The following is a 22,213-nucleotide window of genomic DNA, read 5'->3' on the forward strand; positions in this document are numbered from 1 at the left end:
CTAGCCCCACTGTATATTCCACATTCTCGCACCAAATTAGAAAGAAGTCTCAGGCCAAATCCCTATTATTATTATTATTATTATTATTATTATTATTATTATTATTATTATTATTATTATTATTAGGCTCATAGAAATTTAAATTTGAAATTTGGGCCCTTCTCAAATTATTTCAGCCTAACTGAAATTCCGACGCCTCTGTCTTTCACCGAAATAAATAAAAAGAATCCAACCCAATTTAAATAACTAGATTAGTCCATATACTCCCTCCCACCTATCGTCTCTAGCTTCCTCTCACTAAATCAGACCCTTTCTTCCCCAAATCACAAATTAGAGAAATTCTCCCCCAAATCGGAGTTTCCGTCGATCAGCCGATCCGCCGGCGGTGTTCCCTCCTCCTCGTCGTCTCTCTCTCTTCTCTCCCTCTTTTCTCTCTTTCCCCTCTCTCTTCCGATACAGATCTCCGTCTCACCCCACTCCGCTGCCGTCGACCTCAGGCCCGCCGTCACGCCACCACCGCCGACGCCGACCCCCTTCCGGATTTGTCGGGGCTGAGAGCACAGCGGCTCGCCGCAGCGGGCTCTCTCTCTCTCTCTCTCGGTTTTCCCCCTTTTACCGCCGGCATGCACCACCTCCGCCACCGACGCCGTTTTCCGACAGGTAAGGTGTCCAACATAGTTACTTGTCCATCTAGTATGTCTCCCTCTCATTTTGTTCATTCACAAGATCATATTTTTGATGTTGAAACGTTGTAAATTCAAAATTTCAGGTTTTTAAGAATGAAACAGTGACGAATTTTTAGAGCGTGGGCTGTCACCGTCGGCGACGGAGTGCCGAGCTTGCTGCCTGAAGTCCCTCCGGCAGATTCATATTTTAGTCTAAGATAAGCCTCTGTTCTTTTTGCTAGGAAGTGCTATTTCTATGTTCCTTGCTACAAGTTGCTATTTCTATGTTCTTTGCTATAGTTGTTAAGTTGGTACTATTTGGCAGAGACTAAATCTTGCCTATAAGCATATGTTGGATGCATGTTTGTAATTTGGGCAGGGCTATGTTTTTCTTATATCTAGTGTTGCACTGTGTGGGAGAAAGAAGTAAGATGTTGTTGTACTCACCTTTGTGAAAAAGACTTGTTAGATGTGAAATAGACTTGTTGGATCTCCCTTTGTGAGGGGACGTCCTCTTCCTTTCCTTGATGCGTTGGAATGATTCTGGAGAAGAGTAATGTTTGGTAGGAGGTGGGTAGTGAAATGAAATGGCTGGTACGTATATGTGGGTAGACAAGTGGTCTGAGAGGATATGATTCTTCTGACAGCATTCTGAAAAAAATCGATCCTCTAGGATCTGCCTCACCCTTTTTTTTAAAATTTATTTGTATTAAATTAATTATTTAGGATATTTATTAATGTAGTTGTTTGATTTGGTGCAGGAAAAACCCGGTTCAAGCTCGTGGCTTTGGTGTAGGAAAACAAATAACATCCCCAGTTATCCCTGATGATGTACCGGACTTTCTTGGAGTACGAGTACGATCGTTGAACGGGCTGCGTGAACTTTTCCCTAATTGTAATACATTAGGATTTTAGATAACATGATTTTATCGGGCTTCGGATGGATATGCCGAACACTATAAACTTTTTATTATTTATAATTCCAAAAGCGATTATTATAAACATTGCAACAATCACTTATTATTATTTTTTTCTTTAGGCTAATAGTATTAATTATAGTAATAATAATAAGGTACGGAAGTTCGGGTTGTTACATTCTACCCCTCTTAAAAGAAATTTCGTTCCGAAATTTAGGAATCATTTTCCAGTTCCTATGTTGATTCTTTCTGTCCGTGGTTTTTTTTTTTTTTTTTTTTTCTTCCTAAACACTTTTACTGTAGTCATCGATTTATTCCAAAGTTGATACACTTTTCGATCTAGTATTACCACCGACTTTTCTTCGTAACTCAAGTCTGGTTTCTTTGTAACAAATCACATGTTTTAGATCGAACACGTACCTTTGAAGTTGGGAGACGTGGAATACGTTGTGTACGTTCCCAAAGTTGGGTGGTAATGCCAATTGAATACAACTGAACCCACTTCCTCAAGGAGCTCGATGAATCAAGGTTTTGGCTTAAAATTAATACTAATTACAGATATTCACTTTTCTCTTATACTAAAAGTCAAATTCGTGTGACATGCTTCGGCGTATGACTTTTTCCGACTTTACACTTGTTGATCCTTTCCTTTTATTGCCACTCTTCTATGTCCATTTCACCACAAACTTTCACTTGTAGCTTGCAACAAAAGCCTGAGTTCAGTTGGATTCATCACATCTACTTGGAAATATAACTTCACATGTTTTAGATATACTTATAGAGCTTCAGAAACTCCTTCCAGAAGAAGCTTGCCAAATGGAATAAATTACGAGAATAAGGGTATGAATGAACTGAATGTAGATTTCCATAGTAGGTTACCAATAGTATAGTCCAAATGAACAGTCGGATAGAAGAGTTTCAATATTCCTAGATGATAACAAGAAGACCCGTGATGATTGGTCATAGTTGGACTCGAAAAGAATAGGGAAAACAAACAATTAGCATTTGCTCAACCGTATTGTGATAGAAGATCATGTCAACGAAATTTTCAAAGTTTATAAGCAACTCAAGAAAACTCATAGAGAGAGCAACAAGAGGAAATTAATCAAGGGAAAAACAAATTGCCAACATTAAATGTGGGGCTGCAGAAAAGCTCCAATCAAGAAACAATAATCGTGTTGGAATTTAGAAGATGAGAGTACTCATATGAAATAAAGAGCTAGTCAATAAGCATGTTTGAAAACACAAGGGTCAAATCAAAAGCTTAGGTCACACCGGTTGGCTGCTCCAATATAGTAAGACTGAAAATGATTGGTTTCAAGTGGATTTGAGAAAGAAGAATAGCAAGGAATTGCCGATTTGATCAACAACATCGTGGTACGAAGTCACATTAATGAATTCACAAGGTTAATAAGCAAATGGAGAAATATTAACTCATAGAGAAGGCAGAGCAAACTAGTTAAAGGAGAGTCGGATTGCTAGCTTTAAATATGGAGCTGCAGAAAATTTCAAAGCAAGATATAATAATCGTATTAGACTTTAGAAGGGGGAAAGTACACATATAAAATGAAGATCTCGTCAACAAACATGTTTGAGAACACAAAGGGTCAACTAACGGTCTTAGAAGAATATATTATCCTTAGAAGAGACAATTACAAAGGAATATGATCATTTTGAAAACCATAACTAAAACAACACAAAATATGGGAGTTTGCGGCATGAATTCAGAGAGTAAAAATATTGTTTTATACAGAACGAGTAAAAAGGGATTATAGTCACTGAAGGTTATTTGCAAACATGAGAGAGCAAGTTGAAAGTGATTCATAACCTTGATAGAAAAGATGGAAAATAGTGGTATGGTACCTTGTAAAAGAAGTCATTTAGCGTCTTAATCCAGTGAGAGAGTATTTATATCAAAGGGGTCGCGAGAAATTTGAAATTCATGGGAACCCAAGTAAGTGTTGTTGATGAATCTTCCTGGTCATCTACAATGTGGTGATACTTCTTCGTTTAACTCTTTACAGGGAATGATAAATGAATTATCAGAAACTTTGGTTCCAAACTACTTTTATTTCACGATCACGTGTGATGACCATAGGTGGAGATTACGACTCTTTGGTACTGTCAAATCATCAAAATGTTCGTTCTCGTAACACGCCGTTTTTGTTTACTTATTATTGTATGACTAGATTCTTGTCTACATTGTAAACACATTCTCTTGCGATATATCCATTGTCTAGTTTGATCAAAGGTAAAAGAGTCACCACCAGCTATTGGTGGTGCCGGTGCAGACCACAACCATTTTGTTTTTTTAGGGAAAGCCCGAGGGTCAAACTTATTGAGCTCTGTCAGTTGTAAACGACCTCCTACCATGAATGAGGCACCACTGACACGACAAACTCCAGGATAATCTGGAAAGTCTTGATACATTTGTCCTTCAACACAAGAAAAAGTAGGAATATCCTTCAAATCCACATCCATATACTGCATTTTTATATGGTCATCCTTAATCACCAAGAAGCGTACACCGGCCCCAATATGATGATGCTGAATGAAAACCAATACAAAATATTACTCAGTCCCATCCATTTCATCATAAAGTAGGTTAAATTGATAAAGTTCTAGTGTATATGTACCATCCTCTTGAATAATCTTAACCTGATCGATACAAGAAAAATATTCTTGAATGAGTAGCAATTAAATTAATTAAGATGAGTTGGGTAAATATATACTGTTTGAATTTACTTTTTCAGCTCGAAGTTCATTGAGCTCGAGCTCGAGCTCGTGCTCCATCAAAACCAGATCTTCATAGTCAATGATGCTGAAATCATGACATCTGAACAACCATTTTAACTTGCGCTCAAGATCATAATTTGTTTGGCTTCCCAGCTCATTTAGCTCTTGATACTGAGAGTTATTTGATTGTATAAAACATAATTAATTACTGAATCAATGAAAATAGTAATATATCTGAAAATGGAATTAACCTTCATAATTTCTTGAGAGTCTATATATCTATTATAGTGTTAATTGACGATCGAGACATGTAGTAATTAAAGTAAAAGAAAAACGAAAACCATAAAACTGTGATGATGAATAACCAATACCTGCCCAAGTGAATCATCTGAACTGCAACTCATAATTGAAGCAGAAGATACACCCCTAATGTGAAAATTCTTTATAATAGCTGAAAATCACTCTACTATATATATGGTTAAGAAAATCGGGTTCTTCAAATTAAATAAATTCTTGTATTATGGAAATTTATTAAATTAAAGAAAATTATAGTAACTGTTATGATTAAGAATATCGAATTCCATAAATTTAGAAATGTTTAATATGGTATAGCAATTACTTAAATGTCTTTTTAAATAATATTTAATTTAAAAGATTGTCATGAATTAAAAGCTAATTTGAAAGATTGCCCTTTTAATTAATTTAAAAGATTCTCCTTCTCTTTTCAACTTTATTAAATTTGTCTCCTTTCTCTACTCTACTTTACTAATTGTGCATAAAAAGTTATTTCATGTGTTGTAAAATAGAATTGAAATGGGAAAATATAAATTCTGGATTAATAGAACTAGAATAGCTTATGGAGTACATGTTGTCGGTTGAATTGATTTCTCTTTCAATTATATTCATCCACTCTTACTGAGGAATTAGTAAAGAAATAAGGAAAGGCTAAATTTCAACTTTATTCTCTAATATCTAGCATTCCTTAATTCAGCTAAATTGATTCTCCCTTGATCTATCTCTTTATTACAATTCTCCCCTTCAAGTTAAATATAGGCAAATTCAATATTGAAATTGTGACTATCTTCGGTTTAAATTTTCTTCCTTGATGGTTTAGGTTCATATTAAGAAGCTCCACATATCTCTTTATTTGTAGACCTTTACATATTGGCATCAGCAGTATTACATACTTAGCCAGCACCAATGGGTGTCACATTGCACTCCTGTGTGCTTCTTCCGTGAGGTTGAGTGGCCCTACCTTTGGTCTCTCTCATTCCATTCGTTCACTCTATACAATGTCTCTCTCTTGTGATTGAGGTTTTTGTTTTGATAATAATGAAATTGACACCAATTACACTATTAACCAATCCAAAGATATTAAAATTGATCCAGAAAATGTTTACATATTAGTGCCCAAAGGGTGCTTTCATTCACTTCTCAGCCTCGTCTCTCTCTCTTTCAAACGGTCCTCTTCCGCAACTCTCTTAAGGCTCACCTCATCAGCAATACTACAAACAAAAAATGAGCATTTCAGTGACCTTTAAATTGTGAACAAATTCCAAAATCAAATCAAACCATATCGATAATATTTAGTAAGAGACTCACATATAAATGTCATCAAAGCCACCGATTTTGAGGACACCAGTGAACTGAACTGTAGCACTATAATCCCCGCCCTTTTCTTGGACGACTTCGACCTTGGCATAACGAAGATCACTATAAATTGTAGCAATGTAATCCCTATCCATCACATTTGGCATGAATATGTAGAAGATCCAACTAGTATTATTAACATCATTGTTTCCAAGATACAAAACTTGCATCACATCCCCATCCTTAGCATTCACGTCCACCTTCTGAACTTCTTTGGGTGAGAGATTATAGACGGTCCAACAAGATGCTTGATTGATAACGAATAGAATGTTTCCCCCCACATATATGATGTTCCTCTTCCCCCCATCAGGGACTTTGGAGTCGGGGAGGTAAGAGGCGAAGATTTCCCAATTGTTTCTTTCCACGTCGTACAAGAAGAGTGATGGGTTGCTGGCATCTTCAGATTTGTTAATATTGTCATAGTACAACGTAACCGATTGGTCGTCCCACATAAAGCAAGAGGATGGAAAAGGATCCAAATTATGGTCAGGCACACCTTTCTCTGGGTCGTAGATCTCAACCCAACCTTCTGGTTTAGAAGTGCCCCCGCAAATGAATATCTTGCCATCACGTAATGGGACTACCATGGGGAGTGATCGCGTTGAATTCATAGCAGTGTCACAACGAGTCCAAGTCATAGTAATAGAACCACCACTGGCTATCGGCGGTACCGGTACCACAACCATTTTGTTTCAGGTCCACAGCCATTCATATCATTCAAGTTACCTCCAACCATGAACAAGGCACCACTGCCATGGCAAACTCCAGGATCAATTGGAACGTCCTTATGCTTGATGCCTTTAACATGATAAACAGCAGGTAGTCCAGACATTATAACATCCTTCAAATCCACATCCAGATACTGAGTTTTTCCTTTGGAATAATCAATCATTATCACCGTGAAGCGTATACCGGCCCCAATATGATGATGCTGTATGAAAACCAATACAAAATATTACTCGTTTACTACTTTTTAATCTTTCCCCGTCTGTATGTCAATATTTGCCATATTTACTTTTTACTACTTTTAGTAATAGACTCCATGTTCCAATAACTTAATTCAACTCATACTTTATTACTCCTTCCGTCCATAAACAAATGTCTCATATTTGACCAACTTGTATTTTAAGAAATTGTTTGACTTTGTAGTGAAAGGTGGATAGAAAAATTAGTGGAATGTGCGTCATACTTTTATATACTACTAATTTTATAATAAAATGTGAGAAGAATGAGTTAGTGAAACGAGGGATCCACCTACCAAATATAGTAAAAGTGAAATTTGACATTTATTGGTGGAATGGGACATTCTAAAAAGAAAAATGTGTTATTTAGAACTAGATGAAAGAATATTTTTAATGAAACCAACACAAAACATTAATCATTCGCATACCATCCTCTTTAGATTTTCCTCTTGATCTGGAATGAGTTGAGCCTGATATAAAAAAAATATAGTCGTATAAGGTAATTATACAATAATACCAGTTAAATTAACTATGATGAGTTGAGTAAATATATAACTGAATTTACTTTTTGAGCTCGAACTTGACTTAGCGTGAGCTCTACCTCATTCTCGAGGTTAACCAGACGTTCATTGTTTAAGTTGCTGAAGTTCCAACCTTTCAACATCCTGAGATTTATTTCATTGTATAAAAAAATATTAATTATTGAATCAATCAAAATAGTATTATATCTGAGCCACCCAACAGTGGAATTGGCCATAAGAATTGTTTGAATCAAGTATTTTCCATCTATTATATTGATGATCGAGAGAAGTAGTAATTAAAGTAAAAGAAACACTAGAACTGAGGTGATAATCAACTAATACCTGCACTAGTGAATGATAAACTGCAATTCAGAATAGGGGCAGAAGATACACACCCGAATCTGAGAATTCATTATATTAGGGCAAAATAACATTATATTGTAACTATAAGATAATCGGGTTTTTCAAATAAATAAATTGTTATATTATGGAAATCTATTAATTAAGGAAAATTATGTAACGTGGATTGTCACAATAAAGAATATCGAATTCCCTAAATTAAGGAATATTTAAAATGGTATAATAATTACTTACATGCCTATTTAGTTAGTAAAATTTAATTTCAATGATTGTCACAAAATAAATACTCCCTCCGTCTCATTCAAGATGACCACCTTTCCTTTTTTTTTGTTCCAATCAAGATGACCACTTTCCAATTTTGGAATAACCCCCTCTCTCATTTCTCCTTATTAAAATATTCAACTACAACCTTTTTTCTCTCTACTTTATTTCACCTAACAACACTTCCTAAAATCCCGTGAGTATTAATTTGAAAGAGTGACCTTTTAATTAATTTAAAAAAGGGATGTTAGCCCTAATATCACGGAAAACTTTCAAAAAATTATTTTTCCCAACAAACTTTCAATTTGGCAAATAATATCACGAACTTTATCTGTGGTTGTTATTTTCCACTGGTGACGGATTCTGGCTTCATAAAATGACATATATGTTGAGTCCGTATTAGAATTGGAAAATAAAGTGTAATTAGGTTTTAGTTTAGTCTTTATTTTCTGCCTATATAAAAGGCATTTTATTGTAAATTGTAATCAACAATTCCAAAATGTAAATAAAGAAAGAGTAGTGATTTAGAGACATAATGTCTCCAAGCCATAAGGGTATTATGTCACTTTGCCATAATCCAAATTATAATATAGACTAATATACCCTTATTTTGAATTAAATAATAATTGAATAAATGAATATATATCAATTAATCATAAAAGGAAAGATAATTCATATCAAATTAATATCTTTTATCATATCAAATTAATATCAAAAGTCAAACTTATATCAAATTACAATCTTTTACCTTAAATGTATGCAATCAAAAATAAAGATATTAACACGGCAGAAATATCTACATTCCTCCCTCCGTCGACCAGCCTCCACCGTCCGGCCCTCCGCGTCGCAGGTTGCGGCATCTTCAGCCTTGTTCATCCAAATCATTGTTGCCATAATATAAAAAAACATCAAAGATACCACTCTTTTCTCTTATTTATATGTGTTTTAGGCCTCCTATACATGTTCAATTAAATATATATGGGGGGTTTGTGAGATTTTTGGGATGTTGTACATTTTTCACATATAACTAGATTATCACATCGCAAGATTTTTGCATTTTGGGACTACATACATATTAAGCAAATTATATTGCAAGTGGAGAAGAATGCCCCTTTTGTTAGGTATAGTGTGTTGAAAGTGTCATGCATAATAAATTTGTAAATATCTGGAAACTTTTTTATTAGCTATGGTGTGTGGAAACTTAAAAATGGTGGACGATGATGATGACGAGAGGTTAATAAAGTGACGATGACGAGAGGTTAATGTGGAGGGAGAAATCACTATCCATATATTTGCTTAAATCAAGCCTTCCATAAATATACACACAATTTTCCTAAGTAATTAATTCTTAAATACAAATAAATGTTTTATATGCATAAGGGTAGTATGGTACATGTATAAAACATAAATTTTAAAAAAATATATAAAATAATCTAAAATGACTATTTTAACCTCATTATGGCATTATGACTTGGAGACATTATGTCTCTAAAACATTTTCCATAAAGAAATTCCCCCTTTTCTCTTCTTTCTCACAATCGACGGTTTCTCTCATTGTTTCTTCTTCCTCCTTCCATGGAGGTTCCTCCATTATCTCTATTCAATTCTACATATTTTACATGGTATCAGAGACAAAAGCTTCCGCAATCTCTCTCTGATTTCTCTCATATCTCGATCTTCTCCGATCGATCTTCTCCTATCGCGATGAACAATCGCAATCGAGCCTTATCTCCCGATCTATTTCCTTTTTTGTTCATGATGAACAATCGTGGTGATTTGTTGCCGGAGAGTTCTCCGATCGACTGACCGCCGGCAAAAAAGTGTTCGATCTCCTCTCAGTTTTCTCTCTTCTCTCTTCTCTCTCTGTTTTTTTCATTTTATTTTTTGAATCGGTTGATTTGAATCTCCGATCTGAATTTTTTTTTCTCATTAAAATTTTCTCTATTCTCACATATTGAAATAAGATTCTATGAATCTGAAATATCAAATCTGTTTCTCAATTTTAAATCTCCGATTGAATTCGGTTTTCTCTATTCTCACAGATTGAAATAGGATTCTATGAATCTGAAATATCAATTCTGTTTCTCAATTTTAATCTCCGATTAAATTTTGGTTTTCTCAGTTCTCAAAGATTGAAATAAGATTCTATGAATCTGAAATATCAATCTCAATCTCTGTTCTCTCATTGAATCTCTCAGTTTTGTGTTTCTCTCCTTTTAGCCACCGATTTTAATCGGTTGGTTCTAGTTTTAGTCTTTATTAAATCTCAAATTTGTTGTGTATCCAGTCTATCTCGGTTCATCCTTCTCTGATCCAATAGACCAGATTGTCTTCACTGATTATTGTCAGTTTTGATAGTCTATGACAGAGCGTGATTCTCTCTATACTTGGTTTGAAATGTGTTTTTGCTCTTGATTGAGATTTTTGCATCATAGCCGAATTTGTTGTTGTTTTTGCCGAGGATAAATACTTTCTATCCTATGCTCTGATGTGGTGCTGTTCGTAGTCAATCGGTGTTGCGATGAAGATCAAGATGTTGGAAAATAAAGTGTAATTAGGTTTTAGTTTGTTGATCATTTTGATGCTCCTTTTGTAGTTTAAGTTCTTGTCAAGATGTAGCAATTGTTTGCTTCCATCTTGAGGGAGGCTATTAGAATTGGAAAATAAAGTGTAATTAGGTTTTAGTTTAGTCTTTATTTTCTGCCTATATAAAAGGCATTTTATTGTAAATTGTAGTCAACAGTTCCAAAATGTAGTCAATAAAGAAATTCCCCCTTTTCTCTTCTTTCTCACAATCGACGGTTTCTCTCATTGTTTCTTCTTCCTCCTTCCATGGAGGTTCCTCCATTATCTCTATTCAATTCTACATATTTTACAGTCCGTATACATCTATAATAACGAAATCGTGAATCGTGAATCTTGAATCGTGAACCTAAATCACGAACCCAACTCAACACCCATGTTATTTTAATGTAGCCGGAATCCGTCGCGGTGGGAAATAACAACTATGGTTAAAGTTTGTGACATTATTTTCCAAGTTGAAAGTGGAGATATGCTAATCAATGTAATACTTTGCTGATCATGACTTGGTCAACTACCCTAGATGAAGTCTTTTAAATAGTTGAGCCGTCGTGGATTACGACATGAGCGGCGTGAGCCTGCTTTAACCGAGTCGGGCTCAGGGGCTGGACTTGGGTCCGTAACATATATTGTCTATCTCGTCACGTTTTATGTAAGGTTAATTTGATTGTATTCGTGATATTATCAATATATTGATCAGATTAATATATTATCGCTAGCTAACCAATAAGTTTTTTATGTTTGATGTTGGTTTTCTCCATCAACGTGGGTTATGAATGATTTATTAATTAAATAATTCGATCGCCAATTTAGTATATAGTTAAGTCAATCCACACGTTGGGGCTAGATTTAAGTAATAACAGTCATAAAAAAATCGTCAAAACTCACTATGCGTTTTCAAGCAAATAATACTAGTAATTTATTTGGAGTGACGATGGACAACCAAATTGTACAACTAAAAAAGGTTATACTAAACTAAAAAAAGGTTATACTATTAGTAATTTGATTTATTAATTATATATTAAAATAATAAATATATTTATTGGACAAATTAAAAAGACTTGATTAGTCTTCAGCAGTTCAGCCTTATTTTTAATTTTTTTAATATTTAAATTGTCTCTAAAATACTTCTCAAATTTGAATTAAAGTATGCATTAATTATATTTTATGATTTCGAAAAAGTAAAAAATTTATACAAGAATTATTAATATATGACTACAATATTATGCACGTTCCATGTACTTATATATGCTACATATGTTTTAATTAAATGCATAAATAGACCAGTTTTTTCTCAAATAAATTAATTTTTAATTGTACAAAATTTGATCACATAGATTTATTGATTTATTTCTGACCATTGAAAACAATACTTTCGACTTAAGCCAATTCATAAAATTCCAATTACGTCCTGTCCAATTATATTCTTCGAAAAAAATAGTGATCTACTTCCAAAAAAGAGTGATCTACGTCTGTCAATCAACGTTGAATATATTCTCTCATGTTTCAGATAAATAGTAGAGTGTTGTTATGAATGGTAAGATTAATTAAATACTAATACACAACTTAGAAAATTTCTTCATTGAAATGATAACTTTTGACTAAAGGAATTCAAATTTATAGAAGATCTAATAACTTTTGGCATTCTTTTCTATTTAAATGACTATTAGCTAATAACTTTTGGCATTCTTTTCCTATTTAAATGACTATTAGTTATTGTAAAATCATTTATTATAAATTAAATAAATATATCTCATATTTTTTTAACCTTTCCTATCATATTGCTATTTGTAACTGCAATGACTTTTCATATCACAATGCTTTACGTAACGGAAAAATTTAGAGATCATTTAATCACACACGTTTTTAATCTTAATATATTTTTATAAATAGAATGGTGTTTCTGTAAAATTTTCTAAAACTCACTTTTTGTATGTGTATAATTTTAATTTTGAAAAAAATGGTAGAAAAAATAATAAAATATAAATTGTATTTTTATATATTAATTTTGTAATAAAATTTTGTAATAAAATTAAAAGATAAAAAGCATTCTAAGGAAATGTACTTCCTAAGATTGGCCCAATTATTTTACAGATCTAACTAGTGTAGCATACTTGGACCAAGATACTAATTGGGCTTATATTTAGTATGGACCTAAAGTTTAAACTTATTAATTTTTTATTGGAATTTTTTATTGCAAATACTACCTCAGTCCCCCAAAATTTGCTACACTTTGATCCGACACGGGTTTTAAGAAATGTAATGGAAAGTGAGTTGAAAAAGTTGGTGGGATGTGGGTCATACTTTTAAAGTATTAGTTTTATAATTAAATGTGAGTAGCAATGAGTTAGTGGAATGTGAGGTCCACTATCAAAAATGGTAAAAATGAAGTGTATCAAATTTTCAGGGACGGACCGAAATGGTAATATGTATCAAATTTTCAGGAACAGGGATAGTAATTTATTTATAAACTTCTCTAAGCAAAAAGCAATTTCTAAAGCAGCTCAGCCTCCACTCCAAATATAACACCTGCATTCTCTAAGCAAAAAGCAATTTCTAAAGCAGCTCAGCCTCCACTCCAAATATAACACCTGCATTCATGGGGTTGTAGGCAGAAATCTAGAATGAGAGAGAAAATATTTTAGATTTGAAAAATGTTATTTAAACTCAAATTACTTTAATTGAAAATAACAACAGTTTGCATCTTTAATAAATAAAAAATAGAATTCATTATCATTATAAGCCAAATAACTAACACTTTGCATCTTTTAATAAATACAAAAAATAGAATCAATCATCATTTTTGTAGTAAGCCTAGGCTTATCCCAATTCCCTCTCATTCATCTTTCTCTCTATTATTGCATAACTCATCAGTCATCTTTAATGAGTTATGTTTCGTGAATCATCAACTATCTAAAATAATTAAAATATAGTACATAATTAAATGACTTATATTCGATCAAACATAACATGGTGGAGTATTTTCAAACATCATTTAATATTATTGTCCCACGGATGGAACTTGTCCCCTTTTTTTTTATGTTTTAGTCCACATTTAACAGTTCCGACAAACAATCAACTACATATTGGCTTGATTAATAAATTAATATGAAATAAAATATTGTATAAAACTAAAACCTAACCCATTTAAACCAAATGCAGTAAGTTTTTTTTTTCAAATTTTTTATCTATCATATTGAAACTTAACCATTATAATTTACAAATTCAATCAATATAGAATTATTTCTTCCCACTTTAGTTATATACCAGTAGTTGCCATCTGGGTCGGGCCAACCCAGCCCAACATGGCCCATTAATGAAATTAAGCGTTTATAGGCTGGACTCATAGGTTGAAATGGACTCTAATTGGGCTATTTTCCAAACTCATACCCATCATGGACCCATGACCACCAAAAACCTAGCCCGCGCACATCCTAGTCAAAGTCCAGGACCAACATAGCTCAGGCCCAAATAGGCCCACAACTACAAATCCTATACTATATTTAATTATGTTTCTTCTAATCTTACCGTAATTTTAATTATATTTGTTCTAAAATTTTATACACTCTTTGTGCGAGGTAGTTGAGGCGTTCACTTTGAACATGAGATTTTAAAAATTAAATTGAAAAGTTAAACTGATAAGAGAATTAAGTAGGTGAGAGATAAGTATGATATACAAAAAGAGAGTTAAGTAGGAAAGAAAAAAAAAAGTCTTTATATACTACATTGACACGATTCGAAAAAGAATACAAACTCAATTATCTTGATATAAAATATATTTTAGTTTATACTTTTCTAAATTTCTACTTACATCATTGCAATGTTTAATTTTAATGTAAATATTTACTTAATAATCATTAAAATAGTATTTTATATAATTCTAAATCACCGAATATAAGTAAAAAATAAAATTCTATAGAGAGTTTAAATCATCTAAACATTGTTTTTAATTATAATATATAATATAAAATCTAAAATACATAAAGAAAAGTAATAAAAATGTTTGAAAAATATAATTTTCTACAAAACTCTGGCTATTTCTCCGGTGAGCCGAACCTCAAGTTCTAGAAAGTAAAATTACATGTTATTAGTACATGTTATCTGAATTTGTAGGAATTATTTATAGTTATAGAATATTAATACCAGTACAAAATACTTCCTCCGTCCACAAAAAATTGAGCACAATTACCATTTTTGACCTTTCCCAAAAATAGAGCACATTCATTTATGGAAAGTTTTCAACAAATAATAACCCTACACATCATTCCACTAACACTATTTTTTATTTACTTTTTCTCATTTTCTCTTACTTTTTTTCCTTCTCTCTTACTTTACCAATTCTATATTAAAACTTGTGTCATACACAAATTGCTCTATTTTTTGTGGACGGAGGGAGTAACATTTAGTTTGAGATTCTTGGGCCATAAAACCCAGCTCATTTCACCGATGAGCCTAAAACATCAAATAAATTAAAACTAATAAATACTAACATGTAGTTTAATGATCTTGACATGCAATTTTCATTTTCGCAAATGAGTAACTCTAAACAGTATGTTAACAAACTAACTTCATTTTCTCGATCAAGAGATTCAAAATGTCAATGCAGATTAAAGAACAAAATCATCTGTTTACTGTAGACCTTCCACTGGTGCGTTCATGAGTCTGTTATAGAGTAGAGAACGATCCTTTCTACATATCTTTCATGGCAGCCAGAACTTACATATCATCGGATGATCCGACCACCCTGATTCAGGAGTGTATACTTGCTTTAAAAATACCCTTGCCTGGTATAAGACTCAATCGAGCGAGCTTCTGTCAATTTGAGAATACCTTGAAGATTGTGCACTTTGACAAACACAATTCAACTATATTGCCAGAAGAAATAGATATGTCTTTGCATTAATGGCTTGACACAAAATTATTAGCTGGCAAATTTGACTCTAAGAGATGTGCAATTAACCATTATTGTAAATCAAATAATTCTGCTATTTGGTGGAAAAGGATCAAGAAGAATTTCGTATTGATTTTTGGCTCCATTGCTCGTGGCCTGAGAGCACTCCAGAAGAACAAAAGTTATCATTGTAACTTATTAAAGGGAGTAGAAAGAAACACTAGGTTTGTCTCTGACAGGTATATTGTTTATGGTTGAAAATCCTACTAAGAGTGATCTCAAAAGTCGGAGGAAAGACATCATTAGCCTTCAACAGAGCATTAATAACTTTTGGTACATTAAAAAAAAAAATTCTACAAAATTCGTCTCATTTCACCGGTGGGCTGGAACTACACTACAACAAATCTCTCTCATAAGGACGCAAAAATTGAGACGAATTTAAGTGCGTTGGGAATTTTTTTTTGAATTATTAAAATTGAAGACGCATCCAAAAAGTGTCGTTAATTAGATCAATTTAGAGACATTAAAATTCTGCGTCCCAAATTATAAACGGATTTTGTAATTAAAATAAATAAAGTAAATGAATTAAATTTCCCCATCTCCGTCGTTCTCCCTTTCCCTTTTTCACCCGTCGTCGCCTCTCCGCCACAGTTCCTCCACCGTAGGAAACGGTTAACATTTCCTGTCACTATCCAATCCCTCCATTCACGCTCTGTAGGCACACTATCGTACAAACATCTCCGCCACTTAGGTCGAAAGCTTCTTCGCTAAGCTCATGGAGAAAGAGGAGGAATTTCTCGATTCGTATTGTATCGGTGTGTTGATGTCTTTTTTTGTTGTGTTTATCAGTATAATTGTTGACATGATTGATTTGCTTCGTAACTGTAACTATAGTGAGATGAATCAGTTCTAATTCGGAAAATCATGAGTTCTGTGCTTATTAATTGATTTTGTTTGATGATAACATTCTTTTCTTGTTTTGTGATTATAATTGATTTCGTTTGATGATAATAATCAGATTCAATAGGACAAATCAGGCTCAATTCTCATTCTCTCTCTGCAATATCTTCTTCAGGTATTTATGAATCTCCGTGCGCCTGAATCCAAAACAAATAAAAACTGTGGATTTGGTCTAGGGCATATATATATATATATATATATATATATATATATATATATATATATATATATCAATTTTTGGGAATACTTTTATTAATTCGATATAATGCTTAAATTGTTTGATCTACGAGTTGTTTATTTAATGTTTTTTAATTATTCCATGTACTAACTCCATAAACTGCTTCATGATCACGCATCTGGCAGAAATTGCACCGTTTTTAACCGAGAGGAATTTCTACATTTACTGTTACTATGATTTAATCTACATCATATTGTTTGAGCATATCCATGTTTTTAGCTACTTATACTTTATCCACTTGCTCTTGCTCTGATCTTCGGGTATTTATTCCATAAGGTATGTTACAAAATATTCATGCACACAAGCTCTTTTTCTTTAGCCTCATCTTGTTAGTGTTTCCTAGGGTGATTTAGTTATTGGTATTCTTCTATGCAGCATTATAAGCTCTTTCTAAGATGGAAATCGGAGAGGCACTAGTTGAGTGGCAAAGTGAGTGAATAGTTTTGTATGTCTCAACCCTCTTCTATCCATAACATTAAGATGGCGCCAGATAGATTAGAAGTTTACTATTTTTTTATAACTGAGAGTCTGAGACAATGATCATCAACAGGTTGAAAATAAAGAGACAACTCTGGAAGATGGTAAGTTCAGTAGTGATAAGGCTAATTTCATGTATCGGTTATATGTGAAAAATGTTATAATTTGTTGGGTCTAACACGTTTCCTAAGCCAGGTGCGTGAAGAAAATCGCTAGATCGAGAAAGTACTGAAGGAGATGGTCTAGCGAAGGAAAGGAACGAAATGAGCAGGATTTACAAGGAAAATTGGCGTGACAGAGGAGTCAATAGCTGAGGGCAACAAAGTCTTATCTATACCTCACTGGGCCCCACTCCAACGCCTATATATAGAAGAGCATGCAAACGCAAAGAATATCACGAATTTTTCACTCTTCTTAGCTCACACACATTACACACACTTGGGAATGGGAGATCTGGGGTAGTCGGGTACGAAAGGTTACTTTCTTTAGAAGTTTCACGGTTGGCAACACCGTTCGATTGTGGACGAAGATACAATTCCTTTTAATTTCAGTTGTTTTGCTCGTTTTTACTGTCGAACTTCACTTTTTGGAGCCGACCTGGCTGTTGATGATACTTATTGTCTTACCGTTTGTTGATCTGCGTTTAGCAGTTGAATTTCAAGTCGATTTGCATAGATCTCTCTGCTGATAGTTTATTTTTACCAGTATTATGTCGATCTTTGTTTTATTTTGTTGTTGTGGTGTTTGATAATGGAATTTGGTGATAGATCTGTGGTTGATTGACTGTTTGGAGTTTTTTTTTTGTTCGAATCTGAAGTGATGAAGAGTTTCTGTTGGTTGGAGTTCGTGTTGGACGCTTGGATCCGGAGTGAATTTAGCGTCTGAGGTTGGATTCGACGTGAGCAAAGATAGTTGTTAGATGGATTATGTTTTCTTCTTGTTTTCTGTTTTGCTTCGTCTAGTGTCTGCAGATCTGTTTAGTTCTTCGTGGTTTATGCATTAATTTTATTTTAAATTAGTTTGCTCTGTTTAATTTCGTTCATGTTGAATTTCTTATGAGTTTTACGCAATTTGGTTGTAGAAGACGATGTCGCTGTTAGTTAGTACGAGAGTTAGTTATTCTGCCAGCTTTTCGTTCGTACTTTACTTTTTCAGTCATGGTCCCCACAGTAAGTTTATTTCCTAGGTCTAGTAGTGAAGCAGTTTTCTTAGATCAAGTGTTGAACAGTTAATTTCCTTTGCGACGCTCTTTTATAATTTCGCCTAGGTCTAGCTGTTAGCTTAAGAGTTTTAAAGTTTCCCAAGTCAGCTTAATTCGTTTTCCTCAACCCAAGAAAATGCGTGGCAGCAGCCAACACCAAAAACACAACCAAATCCTTGAACATGAGTATTACGCATCCTTCTTTGTGGGATCGATCCCTACTTCCCTATACTAGGTTTAGTAAAGTGGTTGAGGGTTTTGAAAGAAGTGTGTCAAAATGTGTGTCAAAATGTGTGTCCGACGACCGGGATTTCCTGCGACCAACGAGTTCCTAGACCGTGTGATCTAGTGGATTTGCTGGATCTAGGAAACTGTTATTCCCTTTTGAACACACTGTACGCAGTTAAGACACCTTTCAAGATCTTGGAGTGTATTGAATATGAATGTATTTACACTGATAAACTAAGCGACAGATTCAGTGGATCAAATGATGTATTATGGGGCTTACAAATGTTTCTCACAAATAGTATGCTTCTGTACTTGTTTGTGCATAGCGTTTTGATTCTGGAAATGTTTATTTCAACACTTCTTCTTCTTTCAAATTTAATTGTTAATTTTTATTATTAGATTAGGATTGAGAGTTTCTGCTAAGTTGGAAGATGGAACGGTTGTATCTGAAGCAGATGGCACTTAATTCACTGTTGAGAAGGCCTTTACTGTCGTGCTCTTGCCAAGGCTGCAAAGACGATAAAGCAAAGCAAAAGAATTCTTCTTACTACCAAGCTACAATGTAAAGATGAAACTTTTCAATTAAACTTGGACTTTTTGGTAGGGGAGTTCTGGTCTCATAAATTTGAGTGAGTCCTATGCAGCAAAAACCCCTTTTTTTTGCAATGATTTTGTTGTCATTTTACTGAATCTTGGCATTTTCTTGCAGGGATTGTGGCAAACAAGTCTATTAGGTAAGAATAAGAAGATTTTTAATAAGAAGATTTTTCTCTAGACAGTCTGAGTTAGACATATTCATTGTTTATAGAAGTTCAATAATGTTGCATCCTTAAATATATTCTAGAGTACTGAATTTTACTTGTAGCTTCATAAAATTCAACCTCATCGCAGGGACTGTCGGGCTGCCTATCTGTGAGGACCTAACTCTCTTCCATCCATAATATAACTTGAAAAGCATGATTTTTAGGTATGTTATTGACTACTCATATGTCTAAATCTGATGCTCCCAGATGAATTTCCAGGTGACCTTTTGTGAACATTAAAATGGTTTCTTGCCTGAAGTGGATTTAAATTTTCAACTATACTTGATATTGATATTAGTAGTGGATGGATAAGGAAATCCATAACTTGTTTTGCTTTAGACGGAGTATATGATAATGAAGCCCATAACTTGGTAGTGTATTAGTTGTGCATACTGCAAGTTGTAAGATAAAATACTAATTTAAGATTAAATGTGAAACTTTGTTTGAATGAAAACAAGAGTGTTTCTTTTTTGTCTCTATAGTTGTGTGTATGTGAGTGGATTATCAATATGTATCTATACTCCTATAAGTTTTCGCTGAAGTATAGATTATCAACCTGATTATCATTATGTTTGTATGTGGGTGGATTATCATATGGTTGAGCGGATTATCAACCTGACCATTTCTGCGGGGATTATAACAATGAATGGCAAACAAGTCTGTTTAGTTGGGACTTCTGATATCTCATTCAAAAACATTTTTTAGCATATAAGACTCTTGAGTTTTCCCAAGCTTCTGCAGCATGGTTGTAAATAACAATATTAGCTGTTAATTATTTTATGTTGAATCTGCAGGATTAAAGAAAACGTGCCAGAACTTCCTTGATGTGGATTTAACATGAAAGTATCGAAATTCATTGATCAGTCGTTGAAGAGTTAGAGACTGAATTCTCCCTGCCTCTCAAGACTTTTAAGCAATGAAAAGGTTGATAGTTTGAAGTACATTGCAGTAGAGCTATGTTTGTTTATTCTCGTTAGATACAAGGTGATTTGATCTTGTTAATTTAGTGCAGTTTCTGTGAAGAACATCTCAGCTAGAAATAGCAGTTTTACTAGAACTTTGGTTTTTGAACTTGGTTTGAATCAGTTTGTAAATAAATTTTTGTCCAATTTAAATTACTTCATTTGTAATTTGATGCCTCTTACAATCCTTGCTAATGTTTAGAATAGATAGCTTCTATTTTTGCATTTAGGGACATTTTTTATCTGCATTTAGGGGCATTATGGACATTTTTAATAGTGTCTCTAAGTTCATTTTAGGGACGCTTTCAATAGTGTCTCTGAGTTCATTTAGGATGCATTTTAATAGTGTCTCTAAGTTCATTTTAGGGACGCTTTTCAATAATGTCTCTAAGTTCATTTAGGATGCTTTTTAATAGTGTCTCTAAATTGCATATTTAGGGACGCTTTTTAATAGTGTCTCTAAATTGATTACTTCACGCTCCACTTTTGCGTCCTTTTTTTTGGCACCCACCAATAAGGACGCTTTTACAAGCGTCGGTGATATATTTAGCAATGCATATTAGCGTCCCTAATGGAATAAAAAAGCGTCCTTAAGTGTTATTTTTCTTGTAGTGTTATTAAATATTACCCGACTTTATAAAGTTATTTTTAATTGTTGAAAATTAATACTAGTACTAAATAACATGTAATTTGAAATTATTGGCCCACAAAATCTATTTCATTTCACCGGAGAAGCTAATAACATACTTCCTCCATCCTATCCTAAGTGATACATTTTCTTTTTGGGATGTTCCATTATTAATGACACATTTCTAAATATGGAAATATCATTCTCTTTACTTTTTCATCTCTCTTACTTTATTCTCTTTATTCTATTCACAAAACAACACTACATAAAATCTTGTATCGAGTTAGAAATGCTCCACTTAAAGTAGAATGGAGAGAGTAAAAGAAAAACTAATACTGTAGTTTGAGATTTTGGCCCACAATTTTCATTTCGCAACATGGTAGAATGGCTAATTAGAAATTAATTTTATGCAAAGTCCCTATTAATGATAAATTATCCAAAAGTACACTTTCAAAGAAAATTTAGAAAAATAGCTCTTAATAATGTTATTTTCTGAGTTCGCCCCTTGTGGAAGAGGAATATTCAGTGAAGGGGTTTGTGACGGGGGAGGTGGTGGGGATAGGTGGGGAAGGAATTGAGATTTTTCTTTTCTTTTTACAATTTAATTAATAATAAAACATTTAATATGTGTATATCTCATATAAAAAATTATTAAATGGAGTATTAGTTAATTTATGTGTTGTGTATTAAAATGTAAAATTTTTGAGCATCTGTATAAAATATTTTAATATTTAATCAACTCTTTATTTACATTTTTTTAAAATTTTATTTTATTAAGTGTTAATATTTCAAATTAGCCTTTTTAGATAGTAAAAACTAATTAGCTAAAAACTTAAAAATATTATATTTAGCTTACTTCAGGACTTTTCATGACGAATATGTCCCTTAACATTTTAGCAAATTTTTATTGACGGATTTCCTATTTATCATTCATTTGCAATTTTATTCATTATTCTTAATTTTAATTCATCAAAATTCTCTTATTATTTATCTTAGTAAATGTTATACTAGTATGTTTTAGTCGAGAGTATATGTTTGAACATATACACTTGAGAGGTAAGACATTATACAAAGTAATCCAGGAGTTAATAGTTGCAATGCATAATCAAGATTTGTTCATTGACTGCTATATCTAGTAAAGTAACACAAAATCTTTTTTTTTTTAATGAATCA

General features: G+C 33.2%; 2 long non-coding RNA genes across 2 annotated transcripts; both read left to right on the top strand.

The window, feature by feature from the left end:
• LOC125204480 (uncharacterized) lies at positions 1-1,667 on the top strand. Its single transcript, XR_007173576.2, has 2 exons — positions 1-660; positions 770-1,667. It is a non-coding gene; the product is annotated as an uncharacterized LOC125204480 (long non-coding RNA).
• A 17,270-nt stretch (positions 1,668-18,937) lies between these two features.
• Positions 18,938-20,521, top strand: LOC148923578 (uncharacterized). Its single transcript, XR_016132450.1, has 4 exons — positions 18,938-19,276; positions 19,357-19,381; positions 19,539-19,614; positions 20,245-20,521. It is a non-coding gene; the product is annotated as an uncharacterized LOC148923578 (long non-coding RNA).
• The last annotated feature ends 1,692 nt before the right edge of the window (positions 20,522-22,213 follow it).

Source organism: Salvia hispanica, chromosome 6 (assembly GCF_029641045.1).
Source record: "Salvia hispanica isolate PSC_SH4W2 chromosome 6, Shi_PSC_v1, whole genome shotgun sequence".
Classification (NCBI taxonomy): domain Eukaryota; kingdom Viridiplantae; phylum Streptophyta; class Magnoliopsida; order Lamiales; family Lamiaceae; genus Salvia; species Salvia hispanica.